This window comes from Ranitomeya imitator, chromosome 2 (genome assembly GCF_032444005.1).
Source record: "Ranitomeya imitator isolate aRanImi1 chromosome 2, aRanImi1.pri, whole genome shotgun sequence".
In the NCBI taxonomy this organism is placed as follows: domain Eukaryota; kingdom Metazoa; phylum Chordata; class Amphibia; order Anura; family Dendrobatidae; genus Ranitomeya; species Ranitomeya imitator.
This window is the reverse complement of record NC_091283.1, coordinates 312,316,964-312,339,255: the sequence shown is the minus strand read 5'-3', so window position 1 is coordinate 312,339,255 and position 22,292 is coordinate 312,316,964.

The following is a 22,292-nucleotide window of genomic DNA, read 5'->3' as shown; positions in this document are numbered from 1 at the left end:
ATACCCCTCCTCACATGTAAAGCGCCATGGAATAAATGGCGCTATAATAATAATATAAGGGGACAATACAAATATCTCGCTGAGGATCTGTTTATACCAAGGAAGGTGACAGGCACAAGGGGGCATTCTTTGCGTCTGGAGGAGAGAAGGTTTTTTCACCAACATAGAAGAGGATTCTTTACTGTTAGGGCAGTGAGAATCTGGAATTGCTTGCCTGAGGAGGTGGTGATGGCGAACTCAGTCGAGGGGTTCAAGAGAGGCCTGGATGTCTTCCTGGAGCAGAACAATATTGTATCATACAATTATTAGGTTCTGTAGAAGGACGTAGATCTGGGGATTTATTATGATGGAATATAGGCTGAACTGGATGGACAAATGTCTTTTTTCGGCCTTACTAACTATGTTACTATGTGACGCGGTGTAACGTAGTCCGTTAACGCCGCCATTGATTGTAATGGCGAATGCATCGCTAGCGCACGCCCACATTGGGCGTGCGCTAGCGATATGCCGTCATTTGAGTGACGGACCGCGAATGCTGCTTGCAGCGTTCGTGGTCAGTTCCTTGCTAGCGCAGATCGGGATCGGCTAACGCGATCCCTTTTGGGACATTGCATTAGCGCAGTCCGTAGCGCTATGCGCTAAACGGACTGCCCTAACGCAATGTGACCCTAGCCTTACTCACAGCCAAAGCTAACAGACAGTTCTCCATCCTCCTCCTTCTCAATCTGTCCTCTGTTTTCGACACAGTCGACCACCTCCTACTGCTACAGATTCTTTCTTGCCTCGACATCAAAGGCCTTGCCCTGTCCTGGATTTTCTCTGATCGCCCATGACGGCACCACGGAGAGAGGGAATCCGCCCACCAAGGACAGGAAACCTACGGATAAAAAGGCGGTACCACTCCTACATCAGTTGGTTTCCTGTCCTTGATGGGAGACCTACGGACTTACCAGATCAACGTTGGAATTCCGGGGCCAACCAGTCCGACTCAGGCAGCTGGGGTGCCTCTGCTGGGGTGGTGACCCGAAGCACCACCGCTGGGGGCTAGTGGGGCTCTAGGGTGTGCGGGGGAGGTGACAAGGAGTTCGCGGTCACCTCCCCATGTAAGATGCAGCAGCGGCAACATCCAGGGGGGTCCCTCTGTGGTTGCGGGAGGTGCGGCGCGGCCCTCCCCATACAAGCGTCAGCCTGCACACTGCACTGCCATCAGGCATGCAGAGCCGCGTGGTAGGGACTGCATAGGACCGGGGGCGCCGGTCAGCAGCGCCATATCTGCACTCTGGGCGCCATCTTGAAAGTCCGGCGCATGCCCGGAGTTGCGCTGGTCTCGCGAGACGCCGGCGGTCGGATCTGCGCAGGTGCCGCTGAAGCCTGACTGCGCAGGCGTCGGCGTTCGGCGCTCCTCACCGTTGACTGGGCGCTACAGCGCAGGCGGCGTTGGGGGCAGGCGTAGATTATCTGCGATGCCGCAGAAGCTCAACTGCGCCGGCGTTTGGCGCTCCTCGCCGTCGGCTGGGCGCTACTGCGCAGGCGGCGTCGGGGGATTACCGATCAGGCGTAGACGATCTGCGATGCCGCAGAAGCTCAACTGCGCCGGTGTTCGGCGCTCCTCGCCGTCGGCTGGGCGCTACTGCGCAGGCGCCGGGAGAATGAAAAAAAAAAAAAAGCGGCGGGGAAGATTTAAATGGGAGAAGTTACTTCCTTCCAGTGGCTCTGCAATATATCAGCAGGAGCCTCAGGAGCTACCAGTCGTCGCAGCACCAGCGCAGAAAGCGTTATTAGCAGCGACCACAGACCAGCAGCAGTATGAGCGACCCGGCATCACCCTTGCCAGAATCACCTCCACCTATAGCATCGCCGCAGCAGCAGCAAAAAAGGCGACAGCAGAAAAGACACCAGCAAAGAACGCCAACGGTGCCAACACAGTAAGGAGCCCAGTACGGCGTCGGGGAAAAAGCCAGAGGCAGAGAATCCCCAACCGGTATTTTTAGGTCCTGGAGGTGGTAAGTGGATCTTCGTGAAAGTCAGAGACAGTAAGATTATTATTTGTCTCTTCTAGGGGAGGAAAAGCGTAGGTAAAACAGCACAAAATCTGTGCCATCTGTAGAGAGGATCTTCCACCCGCCTGGGAGAAGCGGCTATGTAATTCTTGCATACAACAGACAGTATCTGAAAGCCTGCCTGGGTTTGCATCCGATCTAAAAAACCTGATTAAGGAGCAAGTGGAAGACACCTTTAGATCCCTAAAAAGGGGAAAAAAACGGAGAAGGAACAGACACAGGTCCCCGTCTCTGGTCTCAAAATCTGACAGCGATAGTGCGAGTTCAGTATCCTCCGACTCCTCCTCCTCCTCATCTTCATCATCCACTTCTTCCTCGGGGGGGGCACAATTGTTTCCCGCTAGAGGACACTGATGGTCTCATAAAGGCAGTGAGAAGTACTATGGGGTTAGTTGACTCCCACCCTAAAAAATCGGCACAAGACATCATGTTTGGGGGCCTAGAACAAAAAAAGAGAAGAGCTTTTCCACTTAATGACGCAATTGCAGCTTTAATTAAGAAAGAATGGAAAAAACCCATGAAAAAGACTCTCCTAACTCCAAAAAGGAAATACCCCTTCGAGGATGAATCTTGCTTCTTTTGGGAGAAAGCCCCCAAATTAGATGTAGCAATAGCTAAAGCATCAAAAAAATTCGCTCTCCCGTTTGAGGACATGGGGGTCCTAAAAGACCCCATGGACAAGAAGGCGGACGCCTTCCTCAAAGGCTCTTGGGAGTCAGCGGGAGGAGGCCTAAAACCAGCAGTAGCAGCTGCATGCACGTCTCGCTCCCTAATGATCTGGTTAAATCAACTGGAGGGTCAATTAAAGGGGAAGACTTCCCGAGACTCGATGCTGAATACTTTACCAGTAATACGGGGGGCTGCGGCTTTCCTGGCTGACGCCTCGGCTGACTATCAGATTAGCCGCCAGGTCAGCAGTGTTTGCTAATGCGTCCAGGCGCGCCCTCTGGCTTAAGAACTGGCCTGGCGATCTGCAAACAAAAACAAAACTGTGTACTATCCCCTGCGAAGGAGAATTATTGTTCGGTTCTACCTTAGACGACATCTTGGAAAAAGCAGGGGACAAGAAAAAGTCCTTTCCCTCTCTGGGTCTCCCCTCTTACCGGAAGCCCTTTCGGAACAAGAGGTTTTTCCGTAAGAACCCGGGGAAAGGCCAGGGAAAATGGGAGGACAAGAGGAACAAAAATAAGGGGTTTATCTTTAACAAAAATCCCAACGATAACAAGAAACCTTCTCAATGAAGGTTCGCCCCAGGTGGGAGGGAGATTATCTCTCTTTCTCCCAGCCTGGGAAAAGATTACCTCCAGTCAATGGATACTAAACATCATAGAATCAGGACTGAGGTTAAAGGTACCGTCACACTTAGCGACGCTGCAGCGATACCGACAACGATCCGGATCGCTGCAGCGTCGCTGTTTGGTCGCTGGAGAGCTGTCACACAGACAGCTCTCCAGCGACCAACGATCCCGAGGTCCCCGGTAACCAGGGTAAACATCGGGTAACTAAGCACAGGGCCGCGCTTAGCAACCCGATGTTTACCCTGGTTACCATCCTAAAAGTAAAAAAACAAACGCTACATACTTACCTACCGCTGTCTGTCCTCGGCGCTCTGCTTCTCTGGTCTGGCTGTGAGCGCCGGAAAGCAGAGCAGTGACGTCACCGCTCTGCTTTCCGGCCGCTGTGCTCACAGCCAGACCAGAGAAGCAGAGCGCCGAGGACAGTCAGCAGTAGGTAAGTATGTAGCGTTTGTTTTTTTACTTTTAGGATGGTAACCAGGGTAAACATCGGGTTGCTAAGTGCGGCCCTGCGCTTAGTTACCCAATGTTTACCCTGGTTACCAGCGAAGACATCGCTGAATCGGTGTCACACACGCCGATTCAGCGATGTCTGCGGGGAGTCCAGCGACGAAACAAAGTTCTGGACTTTCTTCCCCGACCAGCGACAGCACAGCAGGGGCCTGATCGCTGCTGCCTGTCACACTGGACGATATCGCTAGCGAGGACGCTGCAACGTCACGGATCGCTAGCGATATCGTCTAGTGTGACGGTACCTTAACATTCAAAAGATGCCCCCGTCCTTCTTTTACGATGACATCTACAAGATCTTCGGCAGAAGAACAGTTGGCACTAGAAAACGAGTTCATCGGGTTAGTAAAAAAGGGAGTACTCCTGGAGGTTCCCCCTCAAGAAAGAGGGCAAGGGTACTATTCCCCTCTATTTCTGAGGAAAAAACCAGACGGTTCCTTCAGGACCATTATAAATCTGAAAAATCTAAACGATTATCTAGAGGTTCAAGCATTCAAGATGGAAACGATAAAGTCATCTATCAAAATGTTGTTTCCCCAATGCTTCATGGCGGTCCTAGACCTGAAGGACGCATATTATCACGTCCCAATACACAAGGATCACCAGAGATTCCTCAGGATGGCAGTTCACATCAGGGGAGTCCTAAATCACTTCCAGTTCTCAGCTCTACCATTTGGTCTTGCCATAGCCCCGAGGGTTTTCACAAAACTGATCGCGGAGGTAATGGCTCACCTCAGGGAAGAAAATACCCTAATCGTTCCATATCTGGACGATTTCTTGGTGATAGGCTCCTCCCCGCAACATTGCGAGGATCAACTGGCAATAGTGATACATTCCTTAAAGAAACTGGGTTGGCTAATAAACATAGAAATATCCAGACTAATGCCTTCTCAGGTCCAGGAGTACCTAGGTCTTACTCTAGACTCCAAAAAAATGGAATGTCGGCTCCCGGAGAACAAGATACAGAAACTAAAAAGTTTAGTATCAAGAGTCCAATCTCTCCCCTCCATAACACTCCGTCAGGCCATGTCCCTCTTAGGCTCCATGACCTCCTGCATCCCCGCGGTCCAGTGGGCACAATTACATTCAAGAGATCTTCAATGGCAGATATTATCGGAGCAAATCCATCTAGGAGGGCATTTAGACGGGCGGTTAACTCTATCTCCTCGCACCAATCACTCTCTGACATGGTGGAAATCGCAGGAAAATCTTTCCCAGGGAGTCCCATGGGTAATTCAGATCTCGAAGGTCCTGACTACGGACGCAAGCCCCTCAGGGTGGGGGGCTCATCTGGGCGACCTAGTAGCCCAGGGCATTTGGTCTCCGTCTCTAGCAAACAAATCCTCCAATATGAAAGAACTTCTTGCAGTAAAATTTGCCCTTCAGGAATTCTTGGGGGTCCTTCACTCTCACCATGTAAGGGTGATGTCGGACAACCGGGTGGTAGTATCTTACCTAAATCACCAGGGGGGCACCCGTTCCAAAAATCTAATGGAAGTGACCAACTCAATTCTACAAATAGCCGAGACCAATCTCTTATCCCTAACAAGCCTGCACATAAAGGGAGTAGACAATTACAAAGCAGACTTCCTCAGCCGGTCCAGCCTAAAACAGGGGGAATGGGAACTAAATCAAGCGATATTTACCCAGATCACAGAGAAATGGGGTGTTCCCAAAATAGATCTCTTTGCGAGCCATCTAAACAAAAAAGTAGCCTCCTTTTGCTCCCTATCTTCCCTGGGGAACCCAGTAACTGTGGACGCTTTCCTGATGTCTTGGGGTCACCATCTGGTCTATGCCTTCCCTCCTCTCATTCTGATTCCAGCAGTGCTGAGGAAGATTCGGGAGGACGGGGCGCTGGTCATCTTAATTGCCCCGTTCTGGCCGAAGAGACCTTTGTTCTCATGGATGAGGAAGATTTCAATATCCGACCCTTGGGTATTACCAGACCTCCAGGATCTGTTGTCACAGGGCCCAGTCTGTCATCCACCAGTCAAGAACTTGCACTTGACAGCTTGGCTCTTGAAAGGAAACTATTAGAAAGCAGGGGGTTCTCCCCGGGGTTAATCTCAACTTTGTTACAAAGTAGGAAGCCAGTTACAACAAAACAGTATGGCAAGATATGGAAAAAGTTTCTGTCTTCATCAGGTGCAAAAATAGGGAAAGAAATTCCCCTTAATTCCATATTAGAGTTCCTACAGAACGGGTTGGAGATGGGTTTAGCCACTAGCACCCTAAAAGTTCACGTGGCAGCATTGGGAGCCCTTTTCAATTTTGACTTTGCTTCAAATAGGTGGGTCTCTAGACTCATCAGGGCGGCAGGAAGATCGAGGCCTCTTCCGGTAAAAGTAGTTCCTCAATGGGACTTAAACTTGGTCCTTAAAGCCCTGACTAGTTCACCATTCGAACCATTACACGAATCTACAATAAAGAACCTATCTCTCAAAACAGCTCTGTTAGTCGCCCTCACTTCTGCCCGTAGGGTTAGCGACTTACAGGCTCTCTGTTAACCCTCCTTACACACAATTTCTAGAGGATAGGGTCATTTTAAAAACAGACCCAGCATATCTCCCGAAACTGGCTTCAAAATTTCACAGGTCTCAAGAGATATCTCTCCCCTCCTTCTGTCCCAACCCTAAAAACAAGGAGGAACAAACATTACATGCACTAGATGTAAGAAGATGTCTCTTACATTACCTAGAAGTCACTAGAGAGAGTAGGGAGGATCCCTCTCTGTTTGTGTGTTTCCAGGGTCCCCGGAAGGGGAAAAAAGCATCTAAAGCCACCATAGCAAGATGGATCACGGACGCCATCAGTCTCTCATACTCGGCAAGTGGGATATCCGTTCCCGGGGAGGTTAAGGCTCACTCAACAAGGGCAGTAGCAACTTCCTGGGCGGAGAAGGCCGGAGCTTCCATTGACTAGATATATAGAGCTGCTACCTGGTCCTCACCATCCACATTCTATAGGCACTATAGATTGGACCTAATCTCTTCAGACCTTACTTTCGGTAAAAGGGTTCTGGAGGCGGTGGTCCCTCCCTGAATGTACTATCTATGCAATTCTCTCCGTGGTGCCGTCATGGGCGATCAGAGAAAAATATAGTTCTTACCGATAACGGTATTTCTCTGAGCCCATGACGGCACCCGTACATTCCCTCCCTTCACTTGTGGGTGCTCACATCAAAATAGTGCCATAGTCTATTCATAGTTTTAAAGTCACGCGGTATCTCGTTATGATAAACAGTTAAATTTAACAAATGTTTTAGTAGTCTCCCATCGTTCTCTATGTAAAACAACTGATGCAGGAGAGTGGTACCGCCTTTTTATCCGTAGGTTTCCTGTCCTTGGTGGGCGGATCCCCTCTCTCCGTGGTGCCGTCATGGGCTCAGAGAAATACCGTTATCGGTAAGAACTATATTTTTCTCACACCTTTCCAACTGCACATTTAGCGTTTCCCACTCACACACTACCTCCTCACCCCGCCCCCTCTCTGTTGGAGTTCCTCAAGGCTCTGTCCTAGGGCCTCTACTTTTTTCCATCTATGCCCTTGGCCTAGGACAACTCATAAAGTCCCATGGCTTCCAGTACCACCTATATGCGGACGACACTCAGATCTACCTCTCTGGCTCAGATGTCGCCTCTCTTCTGTCCAGAATCCCGGAGTGTTTGTCAGACGTATCCTCCTTCAATTCTCGCTTCCTAAAACTCAATGTAGACAAAACAGAACTCCTCATCTTTCCCCCATCTCGCGTATCGCCCCTACCTGAACTATCTATTATAGTAAACGTCATCACGCTCTCTCCCGCACCTGAAATCCGCTGCCTCGGGGTAACTCTCGATTCTGCCCTGTCCTTCAAACCGCACATCCAAGCTCTTGCCACCTCCTGTCGCCTCCAACTCAAAAATATTGCCAGAATCCGTCCCTTCCTCAGCCCACAATCTACTAAAACTCTTGTGCATGCCCTCATCATCTCCCGCCTCGATTACTGCAACACCCTCCTCTGTGGCCTCCCCGCTAACTCCCTTGCACCACTCCAGTCTGTCCTCAACTCTGCTGCTCGGCTAATCCACTTCTCTCCTCGCTACTTTCCTGCTTCACCCCTCTGCAAATCCCTCCACTGGATCCCAATTCCCCAACGAATCCAGTTCAAACTACCTACGTGTTGAGGCATGGAATTCCAGAGGATGGGGGATATTCGGGAGAAATCTTGGAGGCGGTTGTGTGAGGAACGAATAAGTGTGGAGGAGAGTAGGAGGTCTTGGGAGGATCGGAGATTACGTGAGCGAAGATATTGGGAGATTAGTTCAGAGATATAGGGAGGGGACAGGTTGTGGATGGCTTTGTAGATCAGTGTTAGTAGTTTGAACTGGATTCGTTGGGGAATGGGGAGCCAGTGGAGGGATTTGCAGAGGGGAGAAGCAGGGGAGTAGCGAGGAGAGAGGTGGATTAGCCGGGCAGCAGAGTTGAGGACAGACTGCAGTGGTGCAAGAGAGTTAGCGGGGTAATTATATATATATTTACACAGTACATATGTTTTTATTATTTTTTGAGCACATGGATCCCTTGTATATCCGTATGTCAGTTTTGCAAGCCTGCGAGAAAATCTCGCAGTACGGATGCCATACGGATTACATACGGAGGATGCCATGCGCAAAATACACTGACACACCATGCCTACGGAGGAGATACGGACCACTATTTTGGTGACTTTTCAGCGTATTGCGGCCGTAAATTACAGACCATATTTTTATACGGTGAGTGTGACGCCGGCCTTCAGGAAAGTCTACAGCCTGCACTAACCATTCTGCCGCCACGTCACCGACCACCCAAGCTGCCGCCACGTCACCGTCCACCCAAGCTGCCGCCACGTCACCGACCACCCGAGCTGCCACCACGACCACCCAAGCTGCTGCCTCGACTACACGAGCTGCCGCCTCACCACCACCATTGCTGCAGCACACCAACCTCCTGTCTCTTCCCCACTATCCTGAAGAATGTAAGTCCGCAAGGACAGGGTCCTCTCCCCTCTGTACCAGTCTGTCACTGTAAATTTGTTTACTGTCAACGATATCTATAACCCTGTATGTAACCCCTTTTGACATGTACAGCACCATGGAATTAATGGTGCTATATAAATAAATAATAATATAATAATCATATTGACAAGTCATTTTACTATAGCATTAATGTTGAAACCAATACGCTTCCTACCTACCTCCCCTCAGAAGAAAAAGATTAAGAGGATATGCATTTCTTCACTATATATTTTAATTACACTGCGGGAATGGATGTCATTTTAATTTTCACCTCAGTTATCAGGAATGCTAGAATCGGCCCGGCTACCAGTCCTCTATAACACTGTCTACATGTCAGTATTACATTGCAGTCTTCCAGGGCCAGGACAAGCTAGATAAGGCCAATGACACCTGTAAGGTGGCTGTCAGACACATAGTGGGTGGGAGATATGCATCACAGATATGGATGTCCTATGTAATAAACATCTGGAGCACTGAGTTCACATAGTACTAAGAGGGGTTAGTTGACCATGTGGAGACATGGGGGTCAGTGGGTGCTCTCGTCCGCTGGCCCAGCTGTCTTAAAAATAGACCGCATGGAACAGGGCTCATTCCACCGAACACCCACTTTCCTTCCCCGTAGGCAGAATACTACTCAGACAACACAGGAAAAAACAGTGTGGCAATACTTTATTGAACCATCAACATACAATAACATGCAGAACAGTCTCAGCAAATATTCAAGATGGTGCAAGTTACAGTCTCACTCTTCCGCTGGCTTGCCGGGATTAGAGCAGCTGCGACCTTAGTGCTTCCAGGGCCGACTACTACTTGTCTTTTTTAGGCCTTACTAACTATGTTACTATATACAATTATTAGGTTCTGTAGAAGGACGTAGATCTGGGGATTTATTATGATGGAATATAGGCTGAACTGGATGGACAAATGTCTTTTTTCGGCCTTACTAACTATGTTACTAACTATGTTACTCCCACCAGTGGCACTCCGCTTTTGACAGGTACCCACAGAAAAGAGGTAATGACAAGCTTAGGAAGTTGATAGTCTATGAAGTTGAAGTATGTGGCCAAGAAACCTGATTGTTCCAACCTGGATTCTCCAAACATCTTTGAGGGTTCTGTGAAGGTCAGCAGAACCGATCTATATTACTCCAGCTAGTCCATGTTCCCTTTAATTGGCATCCTGTAGAATGTAAAATGTCAAAACCAAAAGGAGGGTGAGCATTGTCCAAAAAATCAACCACTTAATTTGTATAATGATTGCTGACCAGGTGAATATTTTTTGACCGACAATACGTAATACTAGGAGGCTTTGGTAAATATTGGGATAAAGTGGCATTAGCTAATAAAAGAGGCCACGATCTTTTTAGGCATTGTCTCATCATGGATGATTGTGAATGATGGTATGTAATAAACTATTACATTTGATGGTGATGATAGACAAGGTGTATATAGTAATTGTTGTCTGGATGTAGTCTTAGCTCTATGATACGCTCTCTTTATGCATCTTTGACTAGATCCCCATTCACAAACTCTGGTTTTAAGATCTTTAGCTTGTGTTTCAAAATCTGCCTCAGTCTGCATTTACTGATGTGGGTTTTCTGTAAATGTCAGTCTCCAACATATTCATAGTGTCTCTCTTAATTTTAATGTAAAAAAAATAATCATTTATGAGTGATATTAATATGTCAAATGTATGTTTAGGCAATTGTTGCTAAGAAATTACATAAAGCTGTGTAACTCCTCAAATGAACCCTGCCAGATCAGGAGGATGTCGTCGATGGTCCGTGCCAAAAACAGGGCACGGTCCACCCATGTGCACTGATCTGAAAGGAAGAGGTCCCTTTCATACAGCCACAGGAATAGGTTGACATATAGGGGTGCGTAGGCAGCCTCCATAGCTGTGCCCTGGAGCTGAAGGTAGAAGGACCCCCTGAAAACCAAGAAATTGTGTAAATCTAAATCCCAATAATTGAGATGTAAATTCAACCATTTTCGAACTCATGTTGGATGTAAAAAGAATTTGGTGGCTCTGATGCCATCAATATGTCTTAATATTAGAGTATATTGACTCCATGTCACACGACACTAGGAGTGTATCTGCATCAATGTGAAGTTCATCAATTTTTTGAAGTGAGTCACCAGTATCACAAATAAAAGATGGTAAACATCAAGCTAGAGGGCGTAGTTTGGCATCAATTAATTTTGTGGTCTCCAAATAATTACTGCTACCAGAAATGATTGGTCTTTCAGGTGGTGTTTTCTCATTTTTACAGATTTTTAGTAAAAAGTAGAGACTACATAAGTTGGTTTGTCATATTGTAGGTCCAATGCCAATTCTTTTGCAATGATTCCATGTTCTTTGGGTAGTTTTATCATATGACAACATGTTGTTAAATATGATAGCGGGGGATTATATGTCAGCTTTCTATGGCAATCCTTATTTTTTAGATGACGGAATGTCTCAGACTCATACATAGTTTTTCGCAATCTCATTATGTTGCCGCCTTTGTCTGCGGCTTAATTTTTTAGGTTATTTAGACTGTTACATTCATCTCTGCTTTAATTGTTTTTAATTGTATGAGAAATTTTCTAAAAGTTTGCGCTGACCAACTGAACAAATAAATCCACATTAGGACAGGTAGATGGAGGGGGACTTTTTTGATCTGGGCCGAGGCGTAGCTAGGGGTTCAGCTCAGGGGGGGCCAGATATGAGTGGGCCCCTAACCCCTGACTACAACTACGGTGTGGCACTGTAATTGCATGTATAAGAACCTCAGCCGATGATCCCCCTGTAACTAAAAAAAACTCCACAAAGACCATCACTACCAGTCCTACAGAACATAGATCACTGCACAGTTACAGATGGTGTCTTACCACTGACGTTCTGTCTAGCTACCAGGGGGGCAGGGGGGTGCAGCCGCCCCGGGCCCACAGCTCACAGGGGCCCACCTGGAGCTACACTTAATTAGCTTGGTGATAGAGCAAGGAGATAGGATCTCCCTGCTCTACCTCAGGCAGGGGCTAGAGACAGGCAGTGAAGCTCTGCCCCCTCCCCCCAGTGCTGACACTGTACCTGTGTCCAGCAGACATGCCCACATTGCAGCTCAGTGAAGTGAACGTGTCTGTGGCAGAGAAGTCAGGACCATGGCGCTGGGGCTTCCCTCCAGAGAGGAGCAGGACAGGGGACACAGTGCTGTAAGTAACAGGTCACACTTCTGTCCGTAGTGGCCTGAGGTGTCTGCACTGTGCAGGGAGGAGGTGACAGGACGCTGCTTCTCTCCAGAAGACCCAGCCACATACTGTATCTGCACTCTCTGAGACACTGGAGAGCAGCTGAATCTAAAGGTACTGTCACACTAGACGATATCGCTAGCGATCCGTGACGTTGCAGCGTCCTCGCTAGCGATATCGTCCAGTGTGACAGGCAGCAGCGATCAGGCCCCTGCTGGGAGATCGCTGGTCGGGGAAGAAAGTCCAGAACTTTATTTCGTCGCTGGACTCCCCGTAGACATCGCTGAATCGGCGTGTGTGACACCGATTCAGCGATGTCTTTGCTGGTAACCAGGGTAAACATTGGGTAACTAAGCGCAGGGCCGCGCTTAGTAACCCGATGTTTACCCTGGTTACCATCCTAAAAGTAAAAAAACAAACAGTACATACTTACCTACAGCCGTCTGTCCTCCAGCGCTGTGCTCTGCTCTCCTGCTGCTCTGGCTGTGAGCGTCGGTCAGCCGGAAAGCAGAGCGGTGACGTCACCGCTCTGCTTTCTGGCTGCCCGGCGCTCACAGCCAGACCAGAGAAGCAGAGCGCCGAGGACAGACAGCGGTAGGTAAGTATGTAGCGTTTGTTTTTTTTACTTTTTAGGATGGTAACCAGGGTAAACATCGGGTTACTAAGCGCGGCCCTGCGCTTAGTTACCCGATGTTTACCCTGGTTACCGGGGACCTCGGGATCGTTGGTCGCTGGAGAGCTGTCTGTGTGACAGCTCTCCAGCGACCAAACAGCGACGCTGCAGCGATCCGGATCGTTGTCGGTATCGCTGCAGCGTCGCTATGTGTGACGGTACCTTAATGGTTCCTCAGACAAGACTGGTCAGTAATGTGCACTGATAGACGTGACCCCGGCTGCAGGACCCCACAGATGAGGATACACGTCTCCTTTTTATATATAGGAAAGAAACATATCCTCATCTGTGGGGTCCTGCAGTCGGGGTCACGTCTATCAGTGCACATCACTGAGCAGTCTTGTCAGTATATATACCTTGGATTTACTGATATGAGATCATACAGACACTGGACTGATAGATCCTGACCCCGGCTATAGGAGATAGATATATATATATATATACATATATATATATATATATACACAGTCCTATAGCCGGGGTCAGGATCTATCAGTCCAGTGTCTGTATGATCTCATATCAGTAAATCCAAGGTTGTAAACACAAAACCCCCATTATAAAACCTTTTATTAAAATAAAAGTTTCAGTGAGTTTATACAGTGTGATAAATAGCCAGACAGTAGAAAAAAAGCATCATAAGTGTATAGAAAATCACATATGGGTGCGGGCCCCTGAACATATACTCAGTCTAGACAACAAGACCCCAAAGGGGGAGAAGGGAAAAAGAGGGGAGTAGACGAGCCAGGGGGTGTACTTTCTTCTTTAGAAGTAATATTCTACCTCCCCCTCTTTCTTCTGGTTGGCTCCTTTCCTTTTCCCTTTTTGGGATCTTGTCCAGACAACAGTATTTTTTTAGGGTTAGGCTACTTTCACACTTGCGTTATTAGGCGTACATCGCAATGCGTCGTTTTGGAGAAAAAACACATCCTGCAAAGTTGCCCGCAGGATGCGTTTTTTCTCTATTGACTTGCATTAGCAACGCATTGCGACGAATGGCCACACATCGCATCCGTCGTGCAACGGATGCGTAGTGTTTTTGGCAGACGCGACGCACAAAAAAAGTTCAATGTAACTTTTTTTGTGCGTCGTGACCGCCATTTTCGACCGCGCATGCATGGCCGAAACTCTGCCCCCTCCTTCCCGCTAATCGCAATGGGCAGCGGATGCGTTGTAAAACTGCATCCGCTGCCCACATTGTGCTACATTTAACACACTGTCCAGCGGTACATCGGGCTGACGCATGGCGATGGCCCCGTACCGATGCAAGTGTGAAAGTAGCCTTACCTGGATAAATTCTGGAAGCTATACCCATACACTGGCCTCTATACGCACCCACTGGCTGTTTCTATTTTCTTCTATTTAGCTCTTTGTTAAGTATATCAGGCCTGTAAAAGTAGCAGCCCACAGACAGGGACAGACAGTGACCAGATTCTAAAGAGTGGGAGCTATTGCAAGTTCCATTATACAGCATGGGAGCTACTGCGGGGGTCATTATACAGTGTGAGAGATAATGCAAGGGCCGTTATACAGTTTGGAAGCTGCTGTCGGGCCATCATACAGTGTAGGGGCGTATATACAGTGTTGGGACCACTGTGGGGGCTACTGTGAAGGCACATAGACATTTTAGTATGTAAGAGCACAATGGTGGCATTACTATGTGAAGCAGTATGAGGAACAATGCTTTTGTACCACACAGCAGGTGCAGTAATAGGGACACATACGGCAGCAGCGGCTCAGTATTGGGGCATCAGGTGCAGTAATAGGGACACATACGGCAGCAGCGGCTCAGTATTGGGGCATCAGGTGCAGTAATAGGGACACATATGGCAGCAGCGGCTCAGTATTGGGGTATCAGGTGCAGTAATAGGGACACATACGGCAGAGGCTCAGTATTGGGGTATCAGGTGCAGTAGTAGGGACACATGGCAGAGGCTCAGTATTGGGGTATCAGGTGCAGTAATAGGGACACATACGGCAGCAGCGGCTCAGTATTGGGGTATCGGGTGCAGTAATAGGGACACATACGGCAGCAGTGGCTCAGTATTGGGGTATCAGGTGCAGTAATAGGGACACATACGGCAGCAGAGGCTCAGTATTGGGGTATCAGGGGCAGTAATAAGGACACATACGGCAGCAGCGGCTCAGTAGATGGTGATGGGGCTGGAATATGAGAAGTGAAATGTGTCTTTGTTGTATTCTCTGTAGCCGAGTCGTTGCTGGAAGAAGTTGTCATGTCGGTCTGGGTCAGTTGGAAAAGACGGGAAAAGTGACGACTCCATCAGAAAGAACGTCAGTGGTAAGACACCATCTGTAACTGTGCAGTGATCTATGTTCTGTAGGACTGGTAGTGATGGTCTTTGTGGAGTTTTTTTTAGTTACAGGCGGATCATCGGCTGAGGTTCTTATACACGCAATTACAGTGCCACACCGTAGTTGTAGTCAGGGGTTAGGGGCCCACTCAGATATCTGGCCCCCCCCTGAGCTGAACCCCTAGCTACGCCTCTGCCAAGAACCCTAAGCCTCCCCAGTCCCACCCGAACTCTTCTCTGCGTGCACTTATTATTTGAGTTGTGCTATGGAATTGGTGTGTGACCACCTATTCGCTGCATTAGATACCATTGGGTATTCTCAAATTGAGCTCGTAGTTTTTGTTTAATCCCTAAGGGAAAAGATGGAGTAAAGAGACACCCATGTATTTAGAAATTTCCCGGACAATCTTTCCTTACTGGTCAATGCATCCAACCAATCCATTTTGAAAAGGAACATAATCTTAGCGTGTATAAAGCTAGGTTCACATTACGTTATGTGAACCCGTTTAACGGACTACGTTACATCGCGGTGTAACATAGTCCGTTAACGCCGCCATTGTTTGTATTGGCGAACGCATCACTAGCGCACGCCCACATTGGGCGTGCGCTAGCGATGTGCCGTCATTTGAGTGACGTACCGCGAACGCTGCTTGCAGCGTTCGCAGATCGGGCATCTGTGCTAGCGGGATCGGCAAACGCGATCCTTTTTGGGACATTGCGTTAGCGCAGTCCGTAGCGCTATGCGCTAAACAGACTGCCCTAACGCAATGCGACCCTAGCCTAAGGGATTGTGGTGGTATAGTCAGACTCAACCAGTGGTGCAATATGCTTTTCCTAGTTGCCGAGGCCCAAATCGTGAGAGTAGTTTTAATATGTTTGGGTAATTTATGTTGGGTTTCTTCCAGAATATTAAAAACAGCCCACTGTGGTGTGAGTGAAAAATTAATCCCACACATCTTCTGCAGCTCCGCATGTATGATGCCCCACAACTCTTGTATTTTTGAACATCTCCACAAATGATGATATATATCAGTGTTTCGTGTTTTACATTTAGAGCAAGAATAAAGAGTTGAAAGAGACATTTTAGATTGGATATATAGGGTAATATAGGCCCTGTGTAATATCAATAGAGCCATATCCGTATAGCTGCTGTACGCCACGATCTTTCTTTGTGCTGCAGTGGCATCAAGGAAGTCATCCGTCTCAAAGCTTTGAATGTCTTTTGACCATTTCGTTAATCCGGTATCCCTCCCCTCCCATGACCACCTTTTGCGTAATAAAAAGTAAAAGCTACTTGTGGACGCCGACTGTGATCTTGCATTCCTGAGAAAATCATCCATGCTATTCCTCCCATCCCCCACACCTCCACTTGACAAGCATTTTTGTACCAAACCACGCGCCTGAAGGAAGAGAAAAGGATTGTTATTAAACAGCGGGAAGCGTTGTGATGCTATATCAAAAGAGAGCACAGAAAATCTAAAGTCCATTAAATCTTGCTTGTGTGCATCCCTGATCTGCGATAAGTCTATTAGACGACGGAATGCCTTTTAAAAAAACAGGATTACCTAAAAATGGTTGAAATAAGGATAGCCCGATACGTAATCTGCAAAGCCTTCTACAGTATTGTTTGCCACAGTGTCGAGTGTTCCTGGACCTCGGCCGGAAGTTCCTCCCCGCCCAAATGCAATATAGCTGACCATGAGATATGTAGACATACAGTTGTTGCCAAAAGTATTGACACCCCTGCAATTCTGTCAGATAATACGCAGTTTCTTCCTGAAAATGAATGCAATCACAAGTTCTTTGGTATTATTATCTTCATTTAATTTGTCTTAAATGAAAAAAACACAAAAGAGAATGAATGCCTTTGCCCAAAAAGCTCTACTTTTGTCTCATCTGACCAGAGAACTTTCTTCCAAAACGTTTTAGGCTTTTTCAGGTACGTTTTGGCAGGGCAGCTTGAACTTGTTTGGATGTTAGTCGAGGTTCTTTATCCACCATCCGCACAATCTTGCGTTGAAATCTCTTGTCAATTTTTCTTTTCCGTCCACATCTAGGGAGGTTAGCCACAGTGGCTTTAAACTTCTTGATGACACTGTGCATGGTAGGCACAGAAACATTCAGGTCTTTGGAGATGGACTTGTAGCCTTGATATTGCTCATGCTTCCTCACAATTTGGTTTCTCAAGTCCTCAGACAGTTCTTTGGTCTTCTTTCTTTTCTCCATGCTCAATGTGGTACACACAAGGACACAGGACAGAGTTTGAGTCAACTTTAATCAATGTCAGTATAACCAAAAGATAGAACAACGGCCTATCTGCATGACACTTCCAAAAAACACGAAAAGTCCAACATATATAAACAAGGAAGCAACGGTCATGAACATAATGCAAAAATTCTTTATTAAAGATAATAAATCTTTTACCACAAATAGTATAAAAAAAGTATAAAAAATGGAGATGCACATGCAAAACCACAGTAGGTGCAGGTATAGTATCACATCTATTTGCAAGTCACTGAACTAGCGTACACAGAGAAAATATAGAGCTGTTGCACACACCATATAAGTCATACCATAAAGGACAACTGAACCAAATTTGTGACTGATAGTTAAATATACGGGCCACAATAGTAGTTACTAGTAGGAACCAGAACAATGCTACACGCTCTATTTCAAATGCCAGTGCATATCAGTAAAGTTCTAACTACGCCCTATCAGAGAGTCCAAAAATGACAGCCACATAGTTCTCATTAAAAAGTGCTGCTGCATACAAAATACATGTCTAAGCCCAACTCCATGTTGCATCCAAATAGTAATAAGTAAAGGTGATACGTAAACTGTACGTGCTGTGAAGAGCCCCAACGTGCGTTTCGCGCTAGCTTCGTCCAGGGGTTGCATCTCGGCTTCAGAAAAATGGCCGCTGCGATCTCCATTTGCGCACGTGCGGCATCCCGCGGCCATTTTCCTGAAGCCCTGGGCAGCAGAGGACTCCATCTGCGCACGAGCGGCCTCAGGAAGATGGCCGCCCCCACCGATAACCAGGGAAATAGCGCCGATCGCGCGTTTTTACTTCACCTGCGCAGTGGATTCAGCAGTTGGGCATGCGCAAACCACTATGCCACCAACGGAAAGATATGCAAGATCTGGGGGAAGAAACAGCGATGTCACCACACCCATATGACCTGACCAGCCTGATTGACAGGCGAAAATGGCGACTTTGGTAAGGTATTTCGGCAGCATAGGTGGGGAATCAGGGTACACAAAATACACTATTGTAACGCACAGCTCAGGCCCTATTTAACAGTATTTTTATCTCATACTGAAAAAAACGGGGTGACAGGTTCCCTTTAACCCCTTTCGGATGGGATAGTACGTCCGAGGTCAGAAGCCCCGCTTTGATGCGGGCTCCGGCGGTGAGCCCGCACCAAAGCCCGGGACATGTCAGCTGTTTTGAACAGCTGACATGTGCCCGTAATAGGCGCGAGCAGAATCGCGATCTGCCCGTGCCTATTAACTAGTTAAATGCCGCTGTCAAACGCAGACAGCGGCATTTAACCACCGCATCCGGCCAGGCGGCCGGAAATGACGTCATTGCCGACCCCCGTCACATGATCGGAGGTCGGCAATGCTTCTCCATTGTAACCATAGAGGTCCTTGAGACCTCTATAGTTACTGATCGCCGGTAGCTGTGAACGCCACCCTGTGGTCGGCGCTCACAGCACACCTGCAATTCTGCTACATAACAGCGAACAGCAGATCGCTGCTATGTAGCAGAGGCGATCGTGCTGTGCCTGCTTCTAGCCTCCCATAGAGGTTATTGAAGCATGGCAAAAGTAAAAAAAAAAAGTTAAAAAAATGTGAAAAAAAATATAAAAGTTTAAATCACCCCCCTTTCGCCCCAATCAAAATAAATCAATAAAAAAAATCAAATCTACACATATTTGGTATCGCCGCGCTCAGAATCGCCCGATCTATCAATTAAAAAAAGCATTAACCTGATCGCTAAACAGCGTAGCGAGAAAAAAATTTGAAACGCCAGAATTAAGTTTTTTTGGTCGCCGCGACATTGCATTAAAATGCAATAACGGGCGATCAAAAGAACGTATCTGCACCAAAATGCTATCAATAAAAACGTTATCTCGGCACGCAAAAAATAAGCCCTTAACCGACTCCAGATCACGAAAAATGGAGACGCTACGAGTATCGGAAAATGGCGCAATTTTATTATTTTTTTTTAGCAAAGTTTGGAATTTTTTTTCACCACTTACGTAAAAAATAACCTAGTCATGTTAGGTGTCTATGAACTCGTACTGACCTGGAGAATCATAATAGCAGGTCAGTTTTAGCATTTAGTGAACCTAGCAAAAAAGCCAAACAAAAAACAAGTGTGGGATTGCACTTTTTTTGCAATTTCACCGCACTTGGAATTTTTTTCCCGTTTTTTAGTACACGACATGCTAAAACCAATGATGTCATTCAAAAGTACAACTCGTCCCGCAAAAAATAAGCCCTCACATGGCTGTTGTGAATTCTGTGGCAGAGCTCCCTCTTGTAGTCACAAGTGGTACTTTGGCTGATTCTCTCTGTGATCTTCCGTTGGTGGAGAAAAGTGGTACTGCGGCTTCTGAGTTTCCTTCCTCAGGTGATATGGTGAAGTCGTTAGGTGCTACCCTATTTAACTCCACCTGGTGCTTGGATCCTTGCTTCCAGTCAATGTTCTAGTGTTGGACCTGTTTCCTCCTGGAGTGTTCTTGTGGCCTGCTGATCTGCATAGCTAAGTTCCTCTTTGCTATTTGTTTGCTGTTTTTTCTATTCCAGCTTGTCAATTTGTTTTTTCTGCTAGCTGGAAGCTCTGGGACGCAGAGGGTGTACCTCCGTGCCGTTAGTTCGGTACGGAGGGTCTTTTTGCCCCCTTTGCGTGGATTTTGTAGGGTTTTGTGTTGACCGCAAAGTTGCCTTTTCTATCCTCGCTCTGTTCAGGAAGTTGGGCCTCACTTTGCTAAATCTATTTCATCTCTACGTTTGTCTTTTCATCTTAACTCACAGTCATTATATGTGGGGGCTGCCTTTTCCTTTGGGGTATTTCTCTGAGGCAAGGTAGGCTTATTTTCCATCTTCAGGCTAGCTAGTTTCTCAGGCCGTGCCGAGTTGCATAGGCAGCGTTAGGCGCAATCCACAGCTGCCTCTAGTTGTGTTGGAGAGGATTAGGGATTGCGGTCAACAGAGTTCCCACGTCTCAGAGCTCGTTCTTATTTCTTGGGTTATTGCCAGGTCACTGTATGTGCACTGACCTCTATGTCCATTGTGGTACTGAATTACCAGCCATAACACATGGCCAAATTGACGGAAAAATAAAAAAGTTATGGCTCTGGGAAGGAGGGGAGTGAAAAACGAACACGGAAAAACGAAAAATCCCAAGGTCAGGAAGGGGTTAAGTAATGAAATTGGTCTGTATCCCTCAACTTGAATATGGTCTTTACCCAGTTTTGGAAGAACAATAATGACAGCTTTGTTAAACTGATCCGGGAGACAACCACTTTTGTCTGTATTATTATACAACTCACATAGATGGGATGCTATAGGGATTCCCAAAATTTTATGTTCATTGCTGAACCCATCCGGGCCAGGGGCTTTGGATAATTTTAGAGTGTTGATAAGCTGAAGAACTTCTGTAGGAGTAATAGGGGAGTTAATAGCCTTCCTTTCGTCCTCTGTGAGTGCGCTAAATTGTTATTTAGGAATTTATTGTTTTCTCCCCAATTTTTTGGCTCTAATTTATATAAATCACCAAAGAATGACCTAAATTCATTCACTCACCCTGTGTGGAGCAAAGTATAATATTAGGAAAAAGACACAAGACGATAATACACAGATGGGAATAATAGAGAGGAAATATTGGGGAGCAAAACATGGAATATTCAGACGTATCCAATCATTGTTTTATATAAAATATACTTATTAAAAGAACCAAAACATGGAACAAAGCTCAGCTCTGTAATAATAATTATAATAATAATCGTTATTTATATAGCGCCAACATATTCCGCTGCACTTTACAGTTTACCAGTTTCAAACCCAACAGTCATAAGTAACAACGTTAACAATACAATAATTAAAGCGAAATAAGATGACCCTGCTCGTGAGAGCTTACAATCTATAATGAGGTGGGGGAGATACAAAGTACAGGTGTGTATTTACAATGATGTATTTACAATGATGGTCCAGCCATCTTCCGGGGGTGGGGGGGGGGGATAGATAGAGATAGTGAATGGGCTACACACAAACATAAAATGACTTTGATTAGTGAACGTGCTAGGCCGCTCTGAACAAATGTGTTTTGAGTGAGCGCCTAAAACTATGCAAATTGTGGATGGTCCTAATATCTTGGGGTAGAGCATTCCAGAGGATTGGCGCAGCACAGGAGAAGTCTTGGAGTCGGGAGTGGGAGGTACGGATTAGTACAGAGCTTAGTCGAAAGTCATTTGCAGAGCGCAGTGGTCTGTTAGGCCGATAGACAGAAATGAGGGAGGAGATGTATGGGGGTGCCACACTGTAGAGAGCTTTGTGGGTGAGAACAAGTACTTTGAATTGTATCCTATAATGAATGTAACGACTTGCGAAGAGCGGACGCGTCCGAGTAATGATTAGCCAGATGGATGACCCTGGCTGCTGCATTAACAATGGACTGGAGAGGGGAAAGTCGAGTGAGGGGGAGGCCAATTAATAGAGCGTTACAGTAGTCCAGGCGGGAGTGGTTCAGGGCGAAAGTGAGGTTTTTTTTTGTTTCCATGGTGAGAAAAGGGTGAGTTCTAGAGATGTTCTTTAGGTGTAAGCGGCACGAGCGGGCAAGAGATTGTATATGGGATGTGAAGGAGAGATCGAAGTCAAACATAAGACCCAGACAGCGCGCCTGCTGCCGGGGGGGTTATTATGGTGCCACCCACGGAGAGGGAAATGTCAGATTTAGGGAGGTTAGTAGATGGTGGGAGCAGAAGAAGTTCAGTTTTGGAGAGGTTGAGTTTCAGATAGAGAGTGGACATGATGTTGGAGACTGCAGACAGACAGTCAGTGGCGTTCTGTAGTACAGCGGAGGTAAGGTCAGGGGAGGATGTGTATAGTTGTGTGTCATCGGCATAAAGATGGTACTGAAAGCCAAATCTGCTGATGGTCTGTCCA